The sequence below is a fragment of the Heloderma suspectum genome, chromosome 3, assembly GCF_057233095.1.
Source record: "Heloderma suspectum isolate Gila_16-S chromosome 3, 16-S_ref, whole genome shotgun sequence".
Taxonomy (NCBI): Eukaryota; Metazoa; Chordata; class Lepidosauria; order Squamata; family Helodermatidae; genus Heloderma; species Heloderma suspectum.
The window spans coordinates 131,761,803-131,786,799 of record NC_139460.1 but is presented as its reverse complement, the minus strand read 5'-3'; the positions used below and the strand labels follow the sequence as shown (position 1 = coordinate 131,786,799).

Sequence of the window (24,997 nt, the reverse complement as noted above, 5' to 3'; positions counted from 1 at the left end):
AACTTTAAATTGAATTAAGAAAACCATCTCAACAGTTGTCATTGAAGAACAGCAACAGATGATGAGCAGGTGGATAATTTCAGTAAACCCTCACACAATCCTAAATGGATTGCATGGATGTATGTCCAAAATGACTTAGTTTTGACTTTATAACTTCAGTGGAGTTTACTTCCAGCAAAGTACATTTAGAATAATTACTCAAAGTATTGGAAGTTCATTCCAATTAAATATTTTTTGAGTGGGGTGTAAGGCTCTATCTCCAGGTACGCATACTGGCAAATAAGTTCCATTGAAAGCCAACACTGAGTATTTTAGAATTGGTGTGCCAGTTTGTGCTTTATCCTGCACTTGGTTAGGCATATCATGCCTTTATCAAGAATGAACTTCTTCATATAGTAATATATAGTAAAAAAACACACTGTAAACAGATTGACAGATATGCGCATTTTATGATGCTTGTGTATTTAAGAAGACTCTGGAGTCTGTCTGTTTAGGTACTGTTTACAAGCTCCCCTTCTTCCTGAAGCTTTCCAGTAAGTGATCAGTCATGAGTTTGATAGTCTCATGATTTGCGCTGAGGCCAAAACAAAAAGCCCTTGAGGCATATTATACATTATTGTCTCCAGAAGGCAGCCATTGCTTACTTGCCCATGTTTTCCTGAGCACCCTGATACAATGTGTGTTTTCTTAATCAGTAGAAAAATCGCATGCAAAGTAGTATTTGATGTTTGACTTGCAAGTATGGAATAATAATAATAATAGAGGAAGTCAACATAAGCAAAGGCTAGTAAATCAGATTTTATTTAATATTTTGGGAAGTGCCCTGATCATACTGGGTTTTCTTTTAGGTTCTAGTCCTTAACATAAGCGGGGGTATGTGTATTACATGCTAAAAAAAATGAAATTCTGTGGCAAAAACTTAATTTTGTGACCTGTGTACAACCTATGGAAATAATACTAATTTCCGTCTTTTTTCTTATATTGCATAATTCAGTTACTGTTATCAGTGTTACTATTTTGGATAATTTTATTTTGGTTTTGCTAGTCATGGGGAGAGGCAAGGAGGTATATGGGATACAGAACTGCTGCCCCTAACCACTGTGAAATCTTATCCAGGCACCCTCACAATATAAGAGCCAGATTAAATTCACCTAAACTTAATTTAAGAGAGAGAGAGGGATGAAATTTTGGGGAAGCTGATTTGTGTACCTACCACCATATACTTCTCATGTGGAACTACAAACAGTCCTGAATATAACTTAAATTACAGCTCAATCCACAGACCAGTTGAGATAAAATTCTCAGATTTTGGTGTACATCCTAGTCCTAAATATTTTTAACTGGCATGTTGAGCTGCAGTGCTTTCAGACTTATGCATGTTTACTCAGAAGTATGCCCCACTGAGTTCATCGGGGCTCATGCCCAAGTAAGTCTGCATACAATTGCAGTGTTTGTTGTTACGCCGAATTGGTATTAGGCTGAATTAGCAGGTGATACAGTTCAACTAAGTACTCATTTGCTGCTACAGAAAGTATTGGGATGGGGCCCTTGGCTCCCTTAAAGTCAAGCGACATAAACATGAACAAATTTTGCTTAAAGGGCTTGTGGGTTATAATCTGATGCTTAAAGTGTCTTTGCCTTTCTTTTGGCAGCTCTGCTTTCAAGTGTTGTGGAGACACTCCGCTACCTGTCCGTGACAGTTTGGGAAACATAGTGTCTACAAAATAGGGCAGGACCAATGCAAAAATAACTCTGCCACACTGTCAGGAAGATCAGTTTTAACCTAGCTCCCACCTCAGTGGATGCAGACTGCTGAGTAGGCCTCAGTGGCTTGTCCTCAGCCACTCTGAAGCTAAACTTGCTGGCAGAAGCAGCTGCCAAGAAGAACCCAAGCAGGAACAGAGTCAATCAGAAGCAATTGATAGTAACCCAGAGCTGACTTTGGAATGATCTCTTTCAGGCAATCTGTCTGGCTTGGCCACTTGATTCATCCAGCAAAGGCAGAAAGCAGGGGGGGAGGACCAATTACGATATTTGTTGATGAAGTGTGAGAGTAGCTAATTCCAGTGCTAAAAATTCAGTCTAATTGGTGATGTCCCAGCCCTCAAGTACAATTTGTGTTTCTAAGATGCGTTCAGTTTAGTTAATTCATGGCAAAAGGTCATTACCATTCTATCCCATAGTAGAGTTTGCTTTGTAATTCACCCCCCACCCCTTAGGCTTATGGAACTCAAATTAGTGGGATTCTGGAGAAAAAAATTGGCAACAATGTGGCAATACTTATTTATCCATGTTAATGTTGCCCCCTCCATGAGTGAAGAACCTCCATGTGTGAGACTTGGAGCAGTTGCCCCACCCCAAAAGGGTATGGCCTAACCAGACAGGATTTGGGATACAAAGTACATACTCAAGCCATTTAATTTCAAGGAAGATTCGCATATTGTTCAGCCCCGTCATATATTTGAGTAAACTGAAGCTGGCTTTTAGAATTCTACAAGCTGCCTAGAAGAGCTAACAAACAAAAACATTTCTTTTAAAATGGCTTGTGCAGAGATAAGGTATAGAGTTATGTTTGACATTTAGCATAATAGACACATTCCAAGCAGAAGCAAGTGGCATGTTTTACTGAGCTGATACATTATTTATACAGCACCATCAGTGTATGTGGCAGTGTACAGAGTTACATAGGAAAAAGCAGATGGGTTCTTGCCCCCCATCGATCTTACAGTCTGAATAGACTTTGGGAAAGACAACAGAAGGAGGAAAGGAAGAGACAAGGGGAGGCAGAGATAAAGGTGGGCAAAGGTGCATTTGTAGATGCACAATCCACATTTGTACATACAAAAGTAGTCACAGGTAAAACCACTCTTTGTCCAAGTTGCTCAGGGCAGCATAGATAGGTTTATTCCCATTCTGTCCTAGCAACAACTCTGTAAAGTAGGTTAGGTAGAGAGATGGTGACTAGCCCAAAGTCGTCCAGTAAATGCCATGGCTGAATTGAGATTTGAACCAGGCTTCTCTAGCACAGATACAGCACTCTAGCCCGGACTTTCTCTGGTGCTATACAGATGTTTTAAACTATAACTCCCAGGATTCCTGACCAGCCCTGGTGCATGCTCTCTTGCTGACTGAGGCAGGAAAGAACACATGTTGCTGGTGATGCATCACACCCCTTCTTCCTGCTGCATCCTCACGCCCCCTTCCCTCCACCACATTAGGTGTCCCTCCACCCCTTCCCCTTTACCACATCATGTGTCCCGCCCACACCATGTCACGCACCCTACACCTCATCACTCATTGCATGCCCCCCTCCCCTTAGCACCACATCTTTGGCTCTCTGGCCGGTACAGCTCTTCCAAGAGCCCACCCATTCATTATCCAGCTCTCACTGAGAGGATTCTCAGCACAAGCCAGAGGACAGTTGGCTGAAAGCAACTCTCAGAGGATTTCAGAGCAAAACAGAGGGCAGGTGGCTGCTCCAGAGAGCCACTCCAGATGCTCTCTCACTTGTGGCATTTGCCCCAGTGGGAGAGTGGGACTGGTGGGGCTCTCCAGAGCACCCACCAGCATCCCCAAGTGGGCTGCTGCTCCAGAGAACCCTGCCAGTCCTGTTTTCCTGCTGAAGCAAACACCATGGAAAGAGTGTGGTTGGCAGGGTGCTCTGTAGCAATCCCTGGAGGCAGTGGCGGTGGGTCTTCTGGGCAGGGGGAGTGGTGCAATTCACTGCACCTCCCACTCCACTTCCTGTGCTTGGTGTGACGGCATTAGCATGCAAGAGGTTGTTCTAAACTTCCAGCTGCTGTTCCTATTGAATGGATATTGGATAAACCAGAAATGTGGAATACTTTGAATGCTTTAGGGATTCACAGGAACAGAGTGGAGGCAATTACTTTATCTGCTAGAAATGGTAGAACATGTGGTTTACATTCAACTCCCTTGTTCATGTGGCCAGTTCACAGATAAAGTAGGGATAGCAATAGCAGTGCATGATCTGTAAGATGGTGGTTCTTGTTAATTGGTATATATGAAGCAAAAAAGACAGGTTCCTCTCTACCCACCCACCCCCCAACAAGTGGGCAATATAAAGGTTGATAGTTGGAAGAGCAAATGTAGCTGCAACTACTTATACTTTGTTGTGGTTAGGATGAAATGAGATGCTATGAGTCGAAACAGACTTTCAGAGATCCATGCAGGTGATATTGGATTGATTGTGCAGCAAGTGTAACAGGGAAAGTGGTTAACAGATAGCTAATCTTTAAACATTAAAGTTAGTGGACATTTTCTTCACCAATAGTTTGATTGCAAATTAATTTTCTTGCTTTTCATTGTTTGCAGTAGGCTTGAGAAAAAATTCAGATCTGTTTATATATAATAGAGGAAACAAATGGAAGAATGCAAGGAAGAGGTAACAGGTCATGGGAGAAAACTGTTGGCTGTGTTATAAAATAAAAGGAAAATATGTTCAATTAAATATGTAATTAAAAATATGTAGTGTTTCAGCCATTGGTCACAACAAAACAGTAATTAATATAAGAATGACATGCATAAGATAACATTGAAATAATTCTGCAAGCATATGACCTCCGTTTAATTAAGGGAACAATCCTATGGCTGCTAGTCAGTGGCTAGATGGTCATAGGATATGTGGGCTTCCAGGAACCGACCTTTCCCCATCCCCTTGGAATGGCCCTGCGCTCTGCATTCAGCAAAAACGGGGCATTCCAGGGGGCGTTCTGGGGTGGGGAAGGCGGAAATGCTGGTACGACACATCCTATGTGTCATCCAGCAGCCTCCTCCCCCGCTCCACCTTCCCACGACTAGACAGCCAAAATTGGTTGTCTAGCCGCAGATGCAGGGTGGCTGAAATGCAGGGGGGATGATCCCCTCCGTGCTTCTCCTGCCCTGCATTGGATAGGCGATCACATCCGAGTTCAGAGGCGGCTGCTTATCCCCATAGGATTGCGCCCTAAGTAGTTTTTCTTGCTACATAACAGTAGCAGTAAGGGTGAGTTTCACGAAGGGTAATCACTAGTTTAAGAATTAAATAACAAGCAACAATAGTAAAAGTTGGGTATACAGTTGGGGAAGCAATGTTTTCTAGCTTCAGAAGAAGATTCAATTTGTCCTGGTTTATTCATTGTTGTTCAGTCGTGTCCGACTCTTCGTGACCCCATGGACCATAGCACGCCAGGCCTTCCTGTCCTGCGCTGTCTCCCGGAGTGTGCTCAAGTTCATATTCATTGCATCGGTGATGCTATCTAGCCATCTCATCCTCTGTCGTCCCCTTCTCCTTTTGCCTTCAATCTTTCCCAGCATCAGGGTCTTTTCCAGAGAGTTTTCTCTTCGCATTAGGTGGCCAAAATATTTGAGCTTCAGCTTCAGTATCTGTCCTTCCAATGAGCACTCAGGGTTGATTTCCTTTAGGATGGACTGATTTGACCTCCTTGCAGTCCAGGGGACTCGTAAGAGTCTTCTCCAGCACCACAGTTCGAAAGCATCAATTCTTCGGCGCTCAGCCTTCCTTATAGTCCAGCTCTCACAGCCATACATTACTACTGGGAAAACCATAGCTTTGATTAGACGGACCTTTGTCGGCAAGGTGATGTCTCTGCTTCTTACTATGCTGTCTAGGTTGGCCATAGCTTTCCTCCCAAGGAGCAAGCGTCTTTTAATTTCATGGCTACAGTCACCGTCTGCGGTGATCTTGGAGCCCAAGAAAGTAAAATCTGTCACTGCTTCCATTTCTTCCCCTTCTATATGCCAGGAAGTGATGGGGCCAGATGCCATGATCTTCGATTTTTTAATGTTGAGTTTCAAACCAGCTTTTGCACTCTCCACTTTCACCCTCAACAAGAGGCTCTTGAGATCCTCTTCGCTTTCTGCCATTAGGGTGGTATCGTCTGCATATCTGAGGTTGTTGATAATTCTCCCAGCAATCTTAATTCCGAGCTGTGATTCATCCAACCCGGCGTTTCTCATGTTGTACTCTGCATATAAGTTAAATAAGCAGGGTGACAATATGCAGCCTTGTCATACTCCTTTCCCAATTTTGAACCACTCGGTTGTTCCATGTCTGGTTCTGACTGTTGCTTCTTGACCCTCGTACAGGTTTCTCAGGAGACAGGTAAGGTGGTCTGGTACTCCCATCACTTTAAGAATTTGCCACAGTTTGTTGTGATCCACACAATCAAAGGCTTTAGCGTAGTCAATGAAGCAGAAATAGATGTTTTTCTGGAATTCTCTTGCTTTTTCCATGATCCAGCGAACACTGGCGATTTGATCTCTAGTTCCTCTGCCTCTTCGAAACCCAGCTTGTACTTCTGGTAGTTCTCGGTTCGCATACTGCTGAAGCCTAGCTTGTATGATTTTGAGCATCACCTTGCTGGCATGTGAAATGAGCGCAATTGTGTGGTAGTTTGAACACTCTTTGGCGTTGCCCTTCTTTGGAATTGGAATGTAAACTGACCTTTTCCAGTCTTGGGGCCACTGTTGGGTGTTCCAGATTTGTTGGCATATTGAGTGCAGCACTTTCACAGCATCATCTTTTAGGATTTTAAATAGCTCAGCTGGAATACTGTCATCTCCGCTAGCTTTGTTGTTAGTAATGCTTCCTAAGGCCCACTTGACTTCACTCTCAAGGATGTCTGGCTCAAGTTCAGTGACCGCACTATAATGGCTATCAGGGACATTAAGATCTTTCCTGTATAGTTCTTCTGTGTACTCTTGCCACCTCTTCTTAATCTCCTCTGCTTCTGTTAGGTCCCTGCCTTCTTTGTCCTTTATCATGCCCGTCTTTGCACAAAACATTCCCTTGAGATCTCCAATTTTCTTGAAAAGATCTCTAGTCTTTCCCATCCTGTTGTTTTCCTCGATTTCTTTATGTTGTTCATTTAAGAAGGCCTTCTTGTCTCTCCTTGCTATTCTCTGGAACTCTGCATTCAGTTGGATATATCTTCCCCTTTCTCCCTTGCTTTTCGCTTCCCTTCTTTCTTCAGCTACTTGTAAAGCCTCATCAGACAGCCAGTTGGCTTTCTTGCATTTCTTTTTCTTTGGGATGGATTGAGTTGCTGCCTCCTGACAATGTTACGGACCTCCGTCCATAGTTCCTCAGGCACTCTGTCTATCAGGTCTAATCCCTTAAATCGATTCCTCACCTCCACTGTATATTCATCAGGGATATGATTTAGGTCATACCTGAATGGTTTAGTGGTTTTCCCTACATTCTTCAATTTAAGCTGAAATTTTGCAAGAAGCAGCTCATGATCTGAGCCACAGTCAGCTCCAGGTCTTGTTTTTACTGACTGTATAGAGCTTCTCCATCTTTGGCTGCAAAGGATATAATCAATCTGATTTTGATATTGACCATCTGGTGATGTCCATGTGTAGAGTCATCTCTTGTGCTGTTGGAAAAGAGTGTTTGCTATGATCAGCGTGTTCTCTTGGCAAAACTCTATTAGCTTTTGTCCTGCTTCATTTTGTACACCCAGGCCATGCCTGCCTGTTATCCCGGTGATTTCTTGATTTCCTGCTTTAGCATTCCAATCTCCTATGATGAAGAGGACATCTTTTTTTGGTGCTAGTTCTAGAAGGTGTTGTAGGTCTTCATAGAACCGATCAACCTCAGCTTCTTCGGCATCAGCGGTTGGGGCATAGACTTGAATTACTGTGATGTTGAATGGTTTGCCTTGGATTCGTACTGAGATCATTCTATCGTTTTTAAGATTGTACTGCTTTTCCCACCCCTTTGTTGACTATGAGTGCTACTCCATTTCTTCTAAGGGATTCTTGCCCACAGTAGTAGATATGATGGTCACCTGAATTAAATTCGCCCATGCCTGTCCATTTTAGTTTGCTGATTCCCAAGATGTCGATGTTCAATCTTGCCATCTCATGTTTGACCACCTCCAGCTTACCTTGATTCATTGATCTGACATTCCAGGTTCCTAAACAATATTGTTCTTTACAGCATCGGATTTTCTTTTCACCACCAGACACATCCACAGCTGAGTGTCCTTTCGGCTTTGGCCCCGCCACTTCACTCTTTCTGGTGCTACTTGGAAATACCCTATGCTCTTCCCCAGTAGCATATTGGACACCTTCCGACCTGAGGGGCTCATCTTCCAGCGTCATCTCTTTTAGCCTTGTGATATGTTCCATGGGGTTTTCCTGGCAAGAATACTGGAGTGGGTTGCCATTTCCTTCTCCAGTGGACCACATTTTGTCAGAACTCTCTGCCATGACCTGTCCATCTTGGGTGGCCCTGCACGGCATAGCTTATGGCTTCACTGAGTTACGCAAGCCCCTTCGCCACAACAAGGCAGTGATCCATGAAGGGGGGTTATTCATTACTTAGGACCAAACAAATTGTTGCATAGAAATATGTGTAACAGCCATCATATAGTCTGTCTTTCCTGCAACCCCCAAAGCATCCTGGGGGTGGTTATGTGAAGCAGCGTGGAGGTAGGGGGTATATTTAATCCATTCCCTTTCTGCCATTTTTCTGGTTCTCCACAGCCCCCTTAAGTTACTTCCCCACAAAAGGAAAATAATCCCTCTTCCTATCAGTGCTTTTTGTGTGGGGAGGGGAGAGCTGTTGGTGATTTGTTCCATGCATCTGTATATAATGTGTAGTGTGGCCCTTTAATCAAGAGCAGTCATGCAAGAATGTAAAACCACTAGCCAAAAGTATTGTATCAATAGGCAAAGACTGGCAGTTATAGTAGAACATGATCCATTTGAGTGGCCCTGCATGTACAATTAGGCTTTCCTGTTGGCAGTCATGGAAGTTAGAAGTTCCTTAGAACAGATCTTAATTGTTCATGGAAAAATCTACACATCTGCATTCTATGTCTTTCTGGTAGTATCCAGGACATCTACAATTATTGCCTTCTGAATCAGTTTCGCTACTGCAAACTGTGAAAGGTTGCCCTACTGTATTACAGGAATTTTAGAGGTCTACCAGCCATGGTACTGAGGCTGAAGTAAACCTGGAACTGGAGCCAGCTAGCTACAGAAAACACGAATATCAGAGGCATTCGTTAGTTTTTAGTAGTTAATAACACTTGGAAGTACTCTTTATTCTTGGCAACAAGGATAAATACAGCCTGCCACCTTCCATCATAGAATAGAGCTAGGAGCCCACCCCTGCTCTTGTATAGCCACTACAACTACATATTCTGCGTTTATAGCTTTATAAACACAGTAAGAGATGCTTGGGTAGCAAAACATTTTGGGGTGGGGGAACCAGGGGGAGAAACCCACAGTCTTTTCTTAGGTTTCCTTACAACCAAAGTATTTGGTCCTATGAGCCTTGTCAAAAATCTGCATCAGCACAAAACAATAGCAATCATTTACTTGTCATAGGTTCTGCTGAAATCTCTCTAAATATTTCCTTTCATGTTGAATGTATTAGGTGCTAGTTTCATCTTTTCTACACACCTTGTAGAAATGGCCTTGTAGGCCCCTTCCAACCCTACTATTCTATGATTCTATGACACTTTAGCATCTTATTATTGTCCTCCATTCAAAATTCTAGTTCCATATAGTATTAATAACCATAGTCCTCATTTCACTAAAATAGGTGGATTAGGGTGTAATCCTGTACATGTTTAGGCAGAAATAAGCCCTATAGTTTCCAGCATCCCCCAGCCAGCCATTAATATATTTAACTCATTGGAATTTGGAGTACTTTCTGCCTGCCTTCCCCTGGCAAAAATTCCCATCCTGCAACTAACACAAATTCTACTGGTTCAAGTGTGGTCTATTCATATGAGTAGTATAAGGTCAGAATAGCATACTCATGGAAGATGCAATTGCAGCTTCTATGAATGAATAATGAATAAAAATCCTTGCTCATGGAAGCTGATATTGCAGCTGCTCATATGAATAGACCACTTGGGTGAGTAGTCACTTGCAAAGACCAGGGCTTGTTATCTATGAATGTCTTATCTGTTTTTCTAATACAGTGTTTTCAGGATCATGTTGAAGAATGGAAGTTCTTTCTATGATACATTAGTCATGCCATGCAGGGTAAGGAATAAAGGCCTAGTAAAGTTGTGAAATTCATTTTGCTCTCCTTAAGATTCTGGGGTGAAATTCTGCTAAGACGTTTTACTTTCTCTCTCCTGAGCTGCTCCAATGTTACAGAGGAGCTGACAAGCCACTAGATTCCTTGTTTTAAATACATTTGCAAAACCAGCTTGACTCAATCTCACTTCTTCACACAGCACGTATTTAAGCTACTGAATTTGAGATGGCCACCAATTTATATGGTTCCAGGATCAGAGGCAGCATACCTCTGAATACTAGATGCCTGGGGATTAGCAGAAAGTGGAGGCTATTGCCCTCATGTCATGACTGGCATGTGGGTTTCCCACAGGCATCTGGTTGGCCATTGTGGAATGCTGAACTAGATAGGTCTTTGGTCTGATCCAGCAGGGATTTCGTATCCCCTGGGCAACTGCATTTTATGGCAAGTTCAGCCCTGTAGAAGAAAAAAGTAGCATTCAGTTACATAACATTCAGTTTTCAAACACTGAACCCCTTCATGTGTCATAGATGGGCAGCACATCTTGCATACATTAGTTTGGCCACATCTTTTCCTCTTCATAAATGCCTGTGTGACAATGGCAGGCATAATATGTATCATTTGAGAGCCAATGTGGTATAGTGGTGAGAGTGTTGGACTGAGAGCCGGCAGATCCGAGTTCTAGTCCCCACTCTGCCATCGAAGCTCACTGGGTGACTTTGGGCCCATCACAGACTCTCAGCCCAACCTACCTCACAGGGTTGTTGTTGTGAGGATAAAATGGAGAGGAGGAGAATAATGTAAGCCGCCGTAGGTTCCTTGCAGGAGGAAAAAAGGTGGGATATAAATGCAATTAATAAATAAATACATAAATTTTGAATCTGGACAGGAAGAATTTTCTCTTTAAGAGATTTTGTAAGCATTATATTCTATAACCTAGGCCTACGGAGATTATAAAAGTATAGAAAACTTTACTGTTGCATAAGGGGAAGTATATCAGAGTAGCTTCACTGTACAATACCTATATGGGAAATATAAGTAATTCTCAATTATTTGAAGGCCTGAAAGGTGTCTTTGGGGGGAGGGGGAGAGTCTGTTGCCTTACAGTGCCAACCTTGCTTATTTAGATATATAGAGAAACATTTTTTTCAGTTGGGATTGCAGCTGAATCTGTTTCCTTTTATCATAATGTATAAAGTGCTTCAGTACTAATGTGTTCTTGGTAGGCTTTATTTACTTTCAAAAGCAAAATAATATCCAAAGGCTGTTTTTTAAAAAAACACTTCCACTAGAAATATAGCTTCCACATACTCCTTGGAATTGAGAAATTGTTCTTTGCACTGAGCAACAGTGAAGTACACACATATTCCTTCTGATCAATCACTTCCACTTTAGTTTGGTCAACAGTAATCCATTAGGTATGCTGTGCTCAGCATGAGAAACCCTGCACTGGATTCTGTTTGTTTTTCCAACTCTTAAGTGAAAACTTTGCCACAACCCTTTTCTTTTTGTTCTTTCATGGGTAAGTTTGAGAGTGTTTGAGACTGGAAAGATACTTCAAAGTGCTCCTTTAGTACTTAAATAAACAGTATGTGGTTATAGATAAGAACAAAAAAATCTTAACAGACCACATTCATGTACCAATGTGTTACAGGTAGGAGTGCGCGAAAGCCACTTACCTGGTCTTGCAGCTTGCTTCGCGGTGGGGGGGAGGCGCTTCGCTGCTCCCCCCGAAGTTCAGGCTGGGGGTGGGAGGCTTCCCGCCTCGCCCGGCCGAAATTCAAGCCGGGGAGGAGGCGCCTCGCCTCGCCCGGCCGCAAAATAAAAAGTAAAAAAAAAAAAAACGCCCCCGTGATAGGCTACGTGACGATTAACGTAGCCTATCACGGCTAGATCTGCAAAGTCAGCCGTGATAGGCTACGTTAATCGTCACGTAGCCTATCACGGGTGACTTAAAAAAAAAAAACGCGTACGCAAATGGCGGCCCCCATCGGGAGCCGCCATTCGCATTCCTTATTTGGTCGCTGTAGTCTACGTAAATCTTTACGTAGACTATGACGAAAATAAGGGCAATGCAAATAGCGTTGCCCTTATTTTCGCCGTAGTCTATGTAATCTTTACGTAGACTACAGCGACCAAATAAGGAACGCGAATGGCGGCTCCCTATGGGGGCCGCCATTAGCCATACGCGCTTTTTTTTTTTTTTTAAGTCACCCGTGATAGGCTACGTGACGATTTACGTAGCCTATCATGGCTGACTTTGCAAATCTAGCCATGATAGGCTACGTTAATCGTCACGTAGCCTATCACGGGGGCGTTTTTGTTTTTTGTTTTACTTTTATTGGAATGGCAGCGGCGGCAGCCCGTCAAAAGACCGGCTGCCGCCTCTGCCCCTGTCGAAGACCTGACGAACCGCCGCCGGGCCCCCCCGCCAGGAGGGACATTCGGGAAAGGTAAGTCCCGTCCCGGGGGGCGTGCGGGGGGCGGGGGGGTGCGGAGAATTTCTCCCCGAAACTACTTCTGGGGGCCGAACACGTTGGCACTCGGCCCCCCGAAGTTTAGGGGAGAAATTCTCCCCCATCCCTAGTTACAGGTCAGTTTGGCAGACGGGTCTGGGAAGCTCCCTGCCTGGGGCATTTAATAATTTCTTCTGCTCAGACGGGTGAATTGCTAACCAGAATCTGGCATTTGGAAAATGTGCAAAATTGGATGGTCTGCTTTGAGAATATTAGACTGCAACTAATATAATTACTAATTGGGGTTTCTAGGAAGAATTTCCGGTAATTAAAATTTGTCGAACTTCTGTACTACACGATATTGCCAAGTCTGTTGTGAATAGCTGTTTTGCATACAGCTTTTTTACTGTGCAAAATTCTCTTGTGCTAGGTTATCTACTTTCTGTTATTACATTATGATTCTATAGCTTTCTGAGTTTAAATCTATGTTTGTTTGGCTTTTAAAATGGCAGTTTTTCTTTTCCAGAGATAACCCTGACTGTGCTATATATAGTATAATCTGTGACTGTACATATTATACTGGTTGTGTGGAGCAGCATAAATATGCAGCTGTTTACTGTTTGGGGATCTTTGGAAAACATGTACCTTGCAGCGTGCAATGATTTCAGCATTAAATGATTGCTAAATAGTTTTATAGCCAATGGCAATTGCCTGCTCTATCTGCATAGGGCAGATGGCTCTTCTGTGTTCATTGTGACTGCTCTTGATTCTAAGCAGCAGTAGGTTCTTGAAAAGTTCATGGCTTTTGAAGTGCTCTGCTTCTTTTGGTTATATAGTCTGCTAACATAATTTATACTTTTGAACTACTGCTGCTTTGTGTTTGCTTTTCCCATTATCGCAGTGTCAGGAATTTTGATCTCAGGCCAGTTCCTGTTGGAAATTAATTAGTAACTTGTTAAGAATTGGTCACTTGCTTCCCACTTCTAAAAACACTTGCTTGAAAATGAGTATTTTCAGTAGCATTTACTTTGAAGTAAGCTTATTTGGGTGTGTGTTCTCTCTGTGTGCATTTCTAAAGCACATCCATTTCCTACTTTGACCTGAGACCTTCCAGTATTTGTTTGCTGGAACATGCCAAGGTTTCGAAAAGGTAAAAAAAATTAGAAGACTTCTCAAGTGTGCATTTAGCTTCCTGCTACAGCAGAAGTGGGTTGAAAATGCAGGGTTGAAAATGCAGCTGTTAATGGGAAAGATTATAGGGACTGATATCATAAATACAAGTGGAAAAGTACATAGAGTTGCAATACTGAACTTTTAAAATCTAGAATTCATTATAATTTAGGGAGTAGTTAAAGCCAATTATGAGCATGTAAGCACATAGGCATGCATTTGCGGTACTGTTGCAAAGTGTGGAATTCAGAATCTGGCACAGAACTGGCCCCCTTTGAGTAGAGTCTATTATTATGGTTGTGGAGAAAATATTTAATATTTATGTGGGAAATCTAAAAACTGGCGGTGACACTGCTAATCAGAAGGTGGTTTCTTCTCTCTCTTTAATGGCAGCAGTTTGCCATTACTATATGGCACCTTTCCTCGGTTTTCTACCACTGCATCCTTCAGTTTTCCCAGTCTGTGCTGAAAAGAATATCATAACCTTAGAAAATCTGGAATTCAGAAGCAAAAGAAATGCTGTTTGCTCTCTCATCCATATAAGCACACATTAACTTAGTTCGGGTTTGCTTAGTGCAGATGTATATGTATCCGTGAGTGGTATTTACTTGTTTGAAAGTGTGTGACACAGGGATTCCTGAGTTATGAGTTAAATTCCTTGAGCGCTTTGCCATCATACATGTTTGATTTTTCTTTTCCGTCCTTCCATTTTGTTAATATTAACTATACAGTTGTACATACTTTATATATTTGGGCAGGAAAATGGTTGTATCTATACATTTTAAATTAAAAGCTAATCCCAGGCTAAGGTTAGTATCCTTATTAGTTGGGGATTACTTGTTTAAAGAGATCTTATCTATTTAAGAGAAAAAAGCAGCTTTATATGTCCAGGCTTTCTGGGTTGAGAGTTGCATGTCTTCAAAGCTGCATGATTTTAAGCTGTTGCAACACCTACTTAACAGAGAAAGCATTATGCAATGCAGCTGTATAGAGAGTGTTCTATACAATCTTTGTAGTATTGAAAAGAGATGAATTGAATCCATATTTCTGTACTGCTGCAGAATATTTTGCTTGCAGTGGTTGAAAGTTGCGCTCCTGTCTTGCGTATTTCAGTGCTTTCTGTGCTCTCTTTGAAAGCAATTTGAACTTTCAGGTATTCCTTTCAGATATTGTTCTTAGTGTTACAGAATGTGCTCCTCTAGACACATGTACAAACTTGTGCACATTTTCAAGATATGCATTAATTAAGGGACCTTTTAACTTTGTGTCTGTTTTAAAAAAGAGTTGGGATGGGTCTTGCAGGAGGGAACCCAATCACTGACCTGGTTTGCACCATCAAAATAAGCCACCATGGCTTATTTAAATTGTGGGGTCTGATTTCCATAATCACCACCCCAGCGCGGCTTGTCATGTTGTCCAAACTTGAGCAGCGAGGCTTGTTGAAGGGGAAAACAACCCTCCAATAACCCATGGGCTGTTGTAGGGTTAATGGAGGGTTGTTGCCCCCTCCAACAAGCCATGCTGGCCAGGTTCAGATGGCACAACAAGCTGTGCCTAGGAAATGATTGTGGAAATCAAGCCCTGCATGTGCCAGGCATGCACTGTGATTTTAAATAAGCCATCTTGGCTTAAGGCACAGTGGTTTCTTTTGAACATGAAAACCAGCCCCCCCATGTCAGGCGCGCGCGCGCGCACACACACACACACACACTTCTTCAGTAACAGGGGAATTTATTAAACATACTCAAGCATTTAAGACATACACTCATTGACCAGGGACATTAACTTGGTAGAGAGTTTAAAATCAAAATAAACACAACATAAAAAGCACCAAACATATGCAAAATGAATCAAGCTGTGGGAAAATCTGCTTAGTTCTCTCAGTGGCTGAACCAAGGGTTCTGGAACTTGAGCTAGGCTGCAGACATGCATGGATAGGCCAGGTGGGTCTGAGCAGGACTTCTAAGGCCAAGGAGCTTGGGGATAAGCAAACAGGAGTCCCTAACACTACGGTGATAAGAAAAGACGAAGATTTGGGGTGAACGCATAAGAATGAGGAGAAAGGATTCAAATAAATTTGACCTAACATGGGTCAGTGTGATCAGGCTGACCCTGATGCATGGTCAGTAACAAAAGGGGCTGGGGGAAGGAGGTTATCTAGGCTGATACACACACACACACACACACACACACACACACACTAATTTCCTGCATTTTGTGTGCTACTCCAACCTTGTTTACTCCGTTTAATAAGGGAACTATCAGTCACTGTGTATCAAACCAGTCTCTTCTGAAGAACCTGGCTTGATCACAATGGGGCAAACAAGGGAAAAATAGGAGTCCTAACCACAATCCTTCCCACTAGATGGTCGTGGGAAGGCTGGACAGTGTCTGGGATTCCAACCAAATGCTGTCTAAAAGTAGACTGTCTGTCTGTCTGTCTCTCTCTCTCTCTCTCTCTCACACACACACACACACACACACACACCATAGAAAAGAGGGCACAGAGAGCAAGCTACAATTTGTTCAAGATCTTCCTGAAAATAGGATAGAACGGCAAAGGTACCTCTCCTTGGATTCAAGTAATATGTTCCTGAAGCTGAAGTTTGAGCCTGAGTCTCAGCTGGTGAAGGAAAAATAGGTCCATTTAAAAAGGGGTTGCAATGGGTCTCTGCCTGCATTGAGAACCTAAGTGGCCAGGCTCTGGTGAGCGTGGGCAAAATATCGAGGAATGACAGAACAGCAATGTCCCATGCTCTTCCAACGGTTCCCGCTGGGCTTGTCCATGGGACTCCACAGTTTGTTATGCTTTGAAAATTGTATGGAACTTCTGCCAGTAGTGGGTAACCCAGGAGACCAAGATGGTTTCAGTTGTGTGGGACCAATCTAGTGAATTGGCACCAGTGATTTCAGCAAAAAGGTGCTGCCTAGGGTGACTGGGCTTTTAGTGATTTCAGCAGCACAGAACATATGACACAGCACTACAAGAGCTTGGAGCTCTTATACTATTTAGAGGAAAGCTTCAAAGGCACAAAAGGGTGTCATCGCTGATATAACAAAAACACAAGGAGGCTGTGGAAGGATTCTCAGGTGGCTTCAATAGCCACTCTAGGCAAAAAACAATGGGGATGGACAACTCATTGCCAAAGCCATCTCAAATGTAAAAGAAGGTGATTTGGGATGGGCTCTCAGTAAATATTAAAAGCTATTCAGTCACAATTATGATTTGTATCCTGGGACTCACCCTGGGTTATTTAACCCCTGATGAGTTATGGCACCCGCAGGCACCATTTTGCATAATCAACTCCCAACTGGGGGTTGTACTGTTGTGCAAACCCAGCCACTGTGGGTTATGCGAGGGTTAAACAACCCTCACATAACCCTACAACAGACTGTGAGTTATGCAAGAGTTGTTTAAACCTCAAATAATTCCACACACACCCCAACAACCCCTGGTCGGAGTTTCATATTCATAATGGTGGATTGCTTGACCCACGATGAACTGTTGTGTCATACGAACTGGCCCGAAGAGTGGACATTAGGGGAAGAGGCCAGGAAAGTCATATGACATTGGGATAACAGCCAGCAATGTAGCTCTGCTTCCCTTTTCAACATACGGGACCCTCTTCACGCAAGTAATGGGTAAAGGGGACTTTAATAGTATTCTGTTAACCTTGTCTCTCTAAATGTCAGCTATATTGTTCAATTAGTCGCACTATATATTTCATACTTATTTTTCCCCCTGGAGTAGTTTATAGTTCTGGTTACAGTTTTTTGAGGGGTCTGAGGCCTGAGACAATTGCAGTGCAATCCAATTCATGTTTATTTAGAAAGAAGTTACACTCATTTCAGTGGGACTTCCACATATATGTGCATAGAATTGCAGCCTTAGTTGTATGACAACTTCTGATAGATTTTGACTTTTCCCTGGGATAGGCATCTACTTAATATATATTTTATTTTCATTAAAAAAAAGCCCTTTATTGCATTAAACAAGCAGATACAGGTCTGTGGCTACATATGCCAGTTTCAGAATAAGTCTATTTCTAGGCTCTTATGTCCTGCAATCTAGTTGCTATGGGTTACAAAATACTGCTCTATTGCATTTTGTATTTTAAAGAAGTACTATATTGCTAGAACCTTTTTTTTTTTTAGGCATTCAATTGATTTAGTTTTTCATTTGGTAAGTTCATACTGCACAGATTCAACACAGACCTTAGCCCCTCCCAGTAATATTTATATTTATGATATATTAATAAGAATTGATTAATAAGTTAATAAGAATTGAAATTATTTGAAATTATTAATTTAAAGTATTAATACGTTAATAAGAATTGAAATTTCTTTCCCATAGGGAACACTAGGTCATGCCCATCAGATGTGGGGTGGTAACGGTGAAATACTAAGCATGTTTACTGAGAAGTAAGTCTCACTGTGCTCAATAGAGCTTACTCTCAGGTAAGTGTTATAGGATTATAACCTAAGAAAGGTTTTGAAAAATTATGCTGTAAACTTGGACTAGCATAGCAAAGGTATTTGAAAACAATTCACACAGGTGATAATCAGAACTACTAAAATGTCTTTAACTAGAATGAATGTGATAAAGAGATATTGGGAGACTTTTTGTAGTGGTGGTTAAAGAAAATTTGAATTTACTTCTCTCTTCTGTTTATGCATTTAAAAAAGAGCAAAGCAACCACATGGGAATGGCTGGGCAAATGTCCTGTTATTTCTTATGGAATTGGATTTCGTCATGTGGCAGGATATTGCTCAAATATTACTTAGGTGCCAGATCCCAAGCACATTTTACTTGAAAGAAGTCTCATTGGTTTCACAGGCACATCCTTACAAATAAGTGTATTTCAGTCTGCAGTAGCCTTAGTCCTTTTTACTCAAAATCTATTTTGTAGGTATTGCCTCTGTAATGATAATGGAACAGGATAAAAAGATAATGTTATGTTTCTGTTGGTATAATTGTCAAGTGACAACTGAATTGAAGTTCAGCCTGAATTACAAAGCAGAGTATCACAATAATACTGTTATCTCTCTTGCTTTAATTGCCATGGCAACAATTCATTTAGATAAGACAAACCAAGGATTTTTCTCAGCACTAGACAGATACCAGTTTCTTCTTTTAATCTTAATGATTTTCCATGCTTTGATCTAGTGGGATCTCCTTCAACGATGGTTAAATAGCTAATATAATAAGTGTGTGTGTGTTTACTTTAAGACACGCAAACACTTGGAATATTGTTAAAAACATTACAGGAACTGTTCAATGAGGCAGGATTTCATCTACTCATTGCAAAATGTGGTAGAACCTGTTTAATAGGTGTGTTCTTCCACTGTATTTCTACTGGAAAACCTGACTGAATTTGCCTCACCCCTGGTTTTGAAAGACTGTATGTCATGTTATTCCTACTTTTCATGGGCAGTATTTAGAATACACTTTGTTTTATTGCATTGAAGCCACAGATGTTGATCTATAAAGTGTTCCTTCATTGAGGCCTGAACTATGGCATTGTCTGTGCGTATATGTAATATAGTTATTTCCTCATTTACATTTTCCAAATCTTATCCAAAATCTGTCAGCAGTGTATTTTTTCACTTCAAGAGTTGAATAATTAAGCTGCAAAGTAGTAGCAATTCTATTTCCTGATGGCACTGAATAATCTCCCTGCTTCATTCAAAAGAGGATTTCATCTAACCTATTTTAAATAAAGGATTAAGGACAATTAGGTTCTTCCACTGCGTGGTTGCCAAGATATGTGGTTTTTAAATCCCCTGAAATGCGCATCTGCTAAAGCTCTAGAGATGAGTTAAAAAAATTAATTAGTAGCCTTTAAAAACATATATTTTAGATATTGCATACCGACAATATATTGGATACAGTTTATGTAATCTTCATGCTATTTTTCATTCTATATTTTGAAATAAATTGAGCATGGTAAAAAGTTTTTCTTTAATTCTTTAGATGAAAATGTAATGAATAACATTTTAAAGCATTTAGCTAGCTACTAAGATTCTGCTGATATGCTTAGCGTTGCCCTTCTCGGGTTCCAAGTGATGTTGAGCTAACTTGCTCGTTAGTGCAGTGAAGCAAAATGTGAAATTTTACCCGTTGTCTCTGAAAGCTGTGTCTAACAAAATATTAATTATTTTGAAGCAAATATGACTCAGAAGTGGTGATTCACTGCAGTTATTTAGCAATAAGACATTTTAAAATCCAAATACAGTCTCTTCATAATCTTTCAGATACTTCAAACCCAGTTCTTGTGCCTTTGGAAAGTGTAGCTTTCAATATGTGGAAGATGGCACAGACCACTATTAATAACTACTATTTTTCACATGTACGTACTTACTCCCCTATTACTCTGTATACACTTGGCAAACTATGAAATTGACATTCTACAAAAGCTCATGCCACAATTAATCTGTTAATCTTTAAAGTCTCTCCATACTGTTTTTTTGCTGCAACAGACTTCTCTCCCCTTCTATAAATTGGTTTGAAAGTTAATAGCTTTTGATATCGTTTTATGTTTCTTCCTTCAATTCAAGATAGCCTATATAGGTTTAGTTTTTTTCTGTAGCACTAAAGACTTACAGGGTTTTTGTAGTAGTCTGTATATTTACAAATTGATACCTTATTTCCCCCTCGTGCACCTTATCTCTTTGTTAGTTGCACACCAGAAGTGAGCAGGAAGTGATGAAAAGTTCCTAGAGCAGGGATGAGGAACCCTTTTCAGCATGGGAGTTGAATTCCAATCTGGGAAAGGTCTTGTGGGCCACATTCCATTTGTGGGTAAAGTGGGTAAGGCGAATTTTAAACATAATCAGAAATGAGCAGGACAAGGCTTCTGCATGGCTACTCAGAAATAAGCAGGACTAAATCTCCCTGCAGCACTTTAAAAGAGCATCCCAAATACCAAGCCTCTACATGTCTGCTCACAAGTAAGCAGCACTTAGCAGCTTTCTTGCTTGCCCCCTATCTCTTGTGGGGAAAAGCTCTTATCTCCAACCAGCAGTTGATTAAAGACAACACTAGTTAGGGACAACACACATTACTGGTATTACTATTTTTCTATATGACCTAGAATCATAGAAAAGTAGGGTTGGAAGGGGCCTACAAGGCCATCGAGTCCAACCCCCTGCTCAATGCAGGAATCCAGGTCAGAGCATCCCTGTCAGATGGCTGTCCAGCCTCGTCTTGAGCACCTCCAGTGTGGGAGAGCCCACTACTTCCCTAGGTAATTGGTGCCATTGTCGTATTGCTCTTACAGTTAGGAAGTTTTTCCTGATGTTCAGCTGGAATTTGGCTTCCTGTAACTTGAGCCCATTGTTCCATGTCCTGCACTCTGGGATGATGGAGAAGTGATGCTTGCCTTCCTCTCTGTGACAACCTTTCAAGTACTTGAAGAGCGCTATCATATCTCCCCGCAGTCTTCTCTTGTCAAGTCTAAACATGCCCAGTTCTTTTCAGTCTCTCTTCATAGGGCTTTGTTTCCAGCCCCCTGATCATCTTTGTTGCCTCCTCTGAACTCTCTCCAGTTTGTCTGCATCCTTCTTAAAGTGTGTTGCCCAGAACTGGACACAGTACTCCAGATGAGGCCTAACCAGTGCTGAGTAGAGGGGAACTAGTACTTCCCGGGATTTGGAAGCTATGCTTCTATGAATGCAGCCCACAATAGCATTTGCCTTTTTTGCAGCCACATCACATTGTTGGCTCATATTCAGCTTGTGATCGACAACAATTCCAAGATCCTTCTCACTTGTAGTGTTGTTGAGCCACATATCCCCCATCTTGTAACTGTGCCTTTGGTTTCTTTTTCCTAGGTGCAGAACTTGGCATTTATTCCTATTAAATGTCATTCTGTTGTTTTCTGCCCAGTGCTCCAGTCTATCAAGATCGCTTTGAATTTTGTTTCAAACCTGCCTGCTTTTTAGTTCTAGCATCATCTTGGCAGCTGAATTAATGTCTATAATGCATGTAAATCCATTTTGTAACAAGCTTAAACTGGTGGCACAGTATGTACAATCCACTAGTATCCCTTCTCAGAAAAAGGCAAAGTGAAAACAGTGACCTAGGTCACACTATCAAAATAAGCCACCGTGGCTTGATTTCCATAATCATTGCCGAGGCGTGGCTTGTTGTATTGTCTGAACCCGGGCAGCATGGCTTGTTGGACGGGGAAACAACCCTCCAATAACCCATGGGCCATGATTTGAATAAGCCTCTACGGCATAAATATGGTGGCTTATTTTGATCATGCAAACCAGGCCATTGCCTCTTAAATGTTGGGGGGTTTACAATCTAAAATTAGTTATTCAGATTAATAATCTGTCATATTTCTAATTCTGTTATCCTTTGTTCTTGTAGCCAGAGGAGTCAGTACTATGAGAACTATAATATGTCAAATTGTCATTCAGTCTTAATGTGAGATGAGCATCACTAGAAAAATGCACTTATTATTGGACATACAATACATAAATGGAAAGGGAAAACTGCAAACTTAGGGACTGAAGACGTTTAATTTAATTGTTCTTGTAGATGTGACATTTTTCAATAATATTATATTGCAGACTCTGGCCAAATTTAGACCAACGATTTGCTTTTCAGTAGAGCAGAATATACAGAGGCTATTATGAACCTAACAGGGAAGAACCAGGTGGCAGACCATTAAAATAAAATGGTCTCCTTGCTTGCATACACTTCTTGTTGTTGTAATGTTTCTGTATATTTCACAAAGTGTCCATAAATACTTGCATAAATTGTGTATGGCACGTGGACATCTTTAAAAAGAGGGGGTGGGGAGGCCCATTTGGGCCATGAGGCCCATTCTCATCCAGTTTCCAAGTCTTCCCTATCTGCTTGCCTAGCATCAATTATTGCCCTTTGCAGGCAAGATGATGATTTACACACCTGTAATAAGGGAGCATGTTGTCTAATTTTGCTCCTGCAAAACATGGATGGGCTACAACCAAAGAATCTGTGCAGCTATAAGGCAGTTCTGTGAAGTGCATCTTTCATTAAATGCTTTTCATTTGAATCTGAGAAAATGTGATCTTACACATACATTATGACATGTTTTGTTGAAAGGGGGGATGTTTGCCAGTGCATCAGGACTTTCTAAAAATGCTTTAGGCTTTTTCAGCTGTTTCCTGGACAGTCAGTGGGGACTTGGAAGAAATACTTACTTAGTTTTAACATTGGTGCCAAAGGATCTAGCTATGCAGCATCCAAATTACTTTCATACTGTATATGAGTCTCTGACTTCGGTTATTTGGTCTTATTGGCAAACCGTAGGCCCTGACATTTGCTCCACCATGGCAGGTGCTGATGTGGGGCCTGCATGCATATGAAGTGATTCTGCGCATAAGTAATGACCATGAAGGCAGAGTCCTGGAGTTAACAAGTGGTTTTGTAATGCACTCTTATAATTGCACAAAGTAAACCGGAGATGATTGCTCCATTGCAGAGCAACAGTGTTTGAAGTTTGTCAGCACAGGTTTCTAACATGCATCAGTATGGATTTTCAGATCATGTTAGTGTAGATGATACATATGCATGTTTAGTCTGTTTCAGCAATAAGCTAATAGTAAATGTAGTAATAGCAAATCACTATAATGATGAAATTATGAATTTTGTTGGTCCAAGGTGACCATTTGGAGAGTATTTAGCAAAGCATAAGCCAACGTTTGAGAAATCTTTTGAAGATTCCTGAAAGCAGACAATACAACTGTTGCCTTAGTTTCCTCATACCCAAAGGAGCACAGTAATCTTATGAGAGAATTTTCATTTTGGAACCAGACTGTCATGTGAGATGACCAGATTCTTAGAAGAATCTGTTTACTACAGTGGTACTGTAAACATTTTAAATAACCAAAACACTGTTCTTTAATTGAAATAATACTTACACAACTCAATTCAGCAGTCATTTCAGGAGTTTTGATTCATACCATTCGCAATGTCCCCCATTTGCTTCTGTGGAGGAGGCATCTCTGCTTGTGCAAAGTTCTACAGAACGAGACTCCCTCCATTGAAGTAAATGGGGAAGCATACATATATAGGAGGTTTGGGTGTGCACTGTAGTGCAAATGGGACTCTGCATTTATGGCAAATTGTGTGAAACAAATTGTTTCAGAGAAATGTTGCAGTAAAGTGAAATATAATGGTGGTGGCTGGGTAGCTTCTTTAGCCTTAAATGTCTTTACTGAAAGCTGGAATTTCAATTCTTGCATGGCACTTATGGATGATTATCCATCTGCTACCAGTTTACCATCTAAATATTCTTTTTTTGCATTTTACTTCTAAACTATAATGTTTGTATGCTGTGTCTTTTGCAAGGAATTTGGAGCAACCATATAGTAAATATTTCATAACAGTGGTAAAGACTTCTTGTTCTCAGCAGGCAAGGGTCCAGATCTAGAGAAGAGGAAATTGACTTCTTAAATTATTTATAAAATGCTGCACATAACAAGATTTCTGACTTTATGATGTTCTCTTCATACATAGTATAATAAATCTAGAAGTTCATCTGTGATGGATGTTAATGAGACCACTTGAAGATGAGTATTCTACATAACAGTTGCAGACCAGTCCAACCTTAGGTTTTTTTGTTTTATCCAAATAATAGAAGAAGAATTAGGGAATAGGTTGGCTGATTCTGTACTGTGATGTGAGCCCTTGAAGTGTTTTACTTTCTATGACTTTTTGAATAAACAAATGAACAAAGAAAATCATCCTGCCAGGAATCAGGCTGTGTCCGCACCATTCAAGAATTCCAAACCATGCAATTAACACACAATTAACATTGTGCGGAGCAAGGCTTCCAAGAAATATTAATACTGTGTAAACAGTGTTCAAGTTGTATCCTTTCTGATGAAATTTTATCTGTAAATTTTCTTTTATTTTAGGTTTTTTAATGGAAAAATTGTTAAATGAAAAATGGCTTTTAACTGCTGAAACTCACCCCAAATAAAATAATTTACAATATAAGATACTGAAGTATGGGCTTTGAGACTTAGGGGAAACAGTTCCTAGTGGCAGGGCAGCTAGTACACATAGTAAACTATAGTTAAGAGGATAATTTTGGTCCATGTTGGAGAGAGCGATAGGAAGAAGAAATAGGTATATATCAGGGGCCTAAACTGTGTTGGGGGGGTGTGTTGTAGCAGTCTAGAAACAATTAATTAATTCTATTAATTGTTTCTAGACTGCTATAAGAAGCCAGTGCACAGAATGGAACACACACTACAAACACATATGCTCCTGGTGACCCATCAGAAATTCGACCATCATGTCCTAAAACAAATAATGCTTTAGACTGTCATTAAGGATAGTCCT

At 41.1% G+C, this 24,997-nt stretch overlaps 1 protein-coding gene across 1 annotated transcript in view; it reads left to right on the top strand.

The window, feature by feature from the left end:
* The window catches only part of ATP11A (ATPase phospholipid transporting 11A), a 139,810-nt gene that overhangs the window by 1,375 nt on the left and 113,438 nt on the right, over positions 1 to 24,997 (top strand). The window lies entirely within an intron of this gene.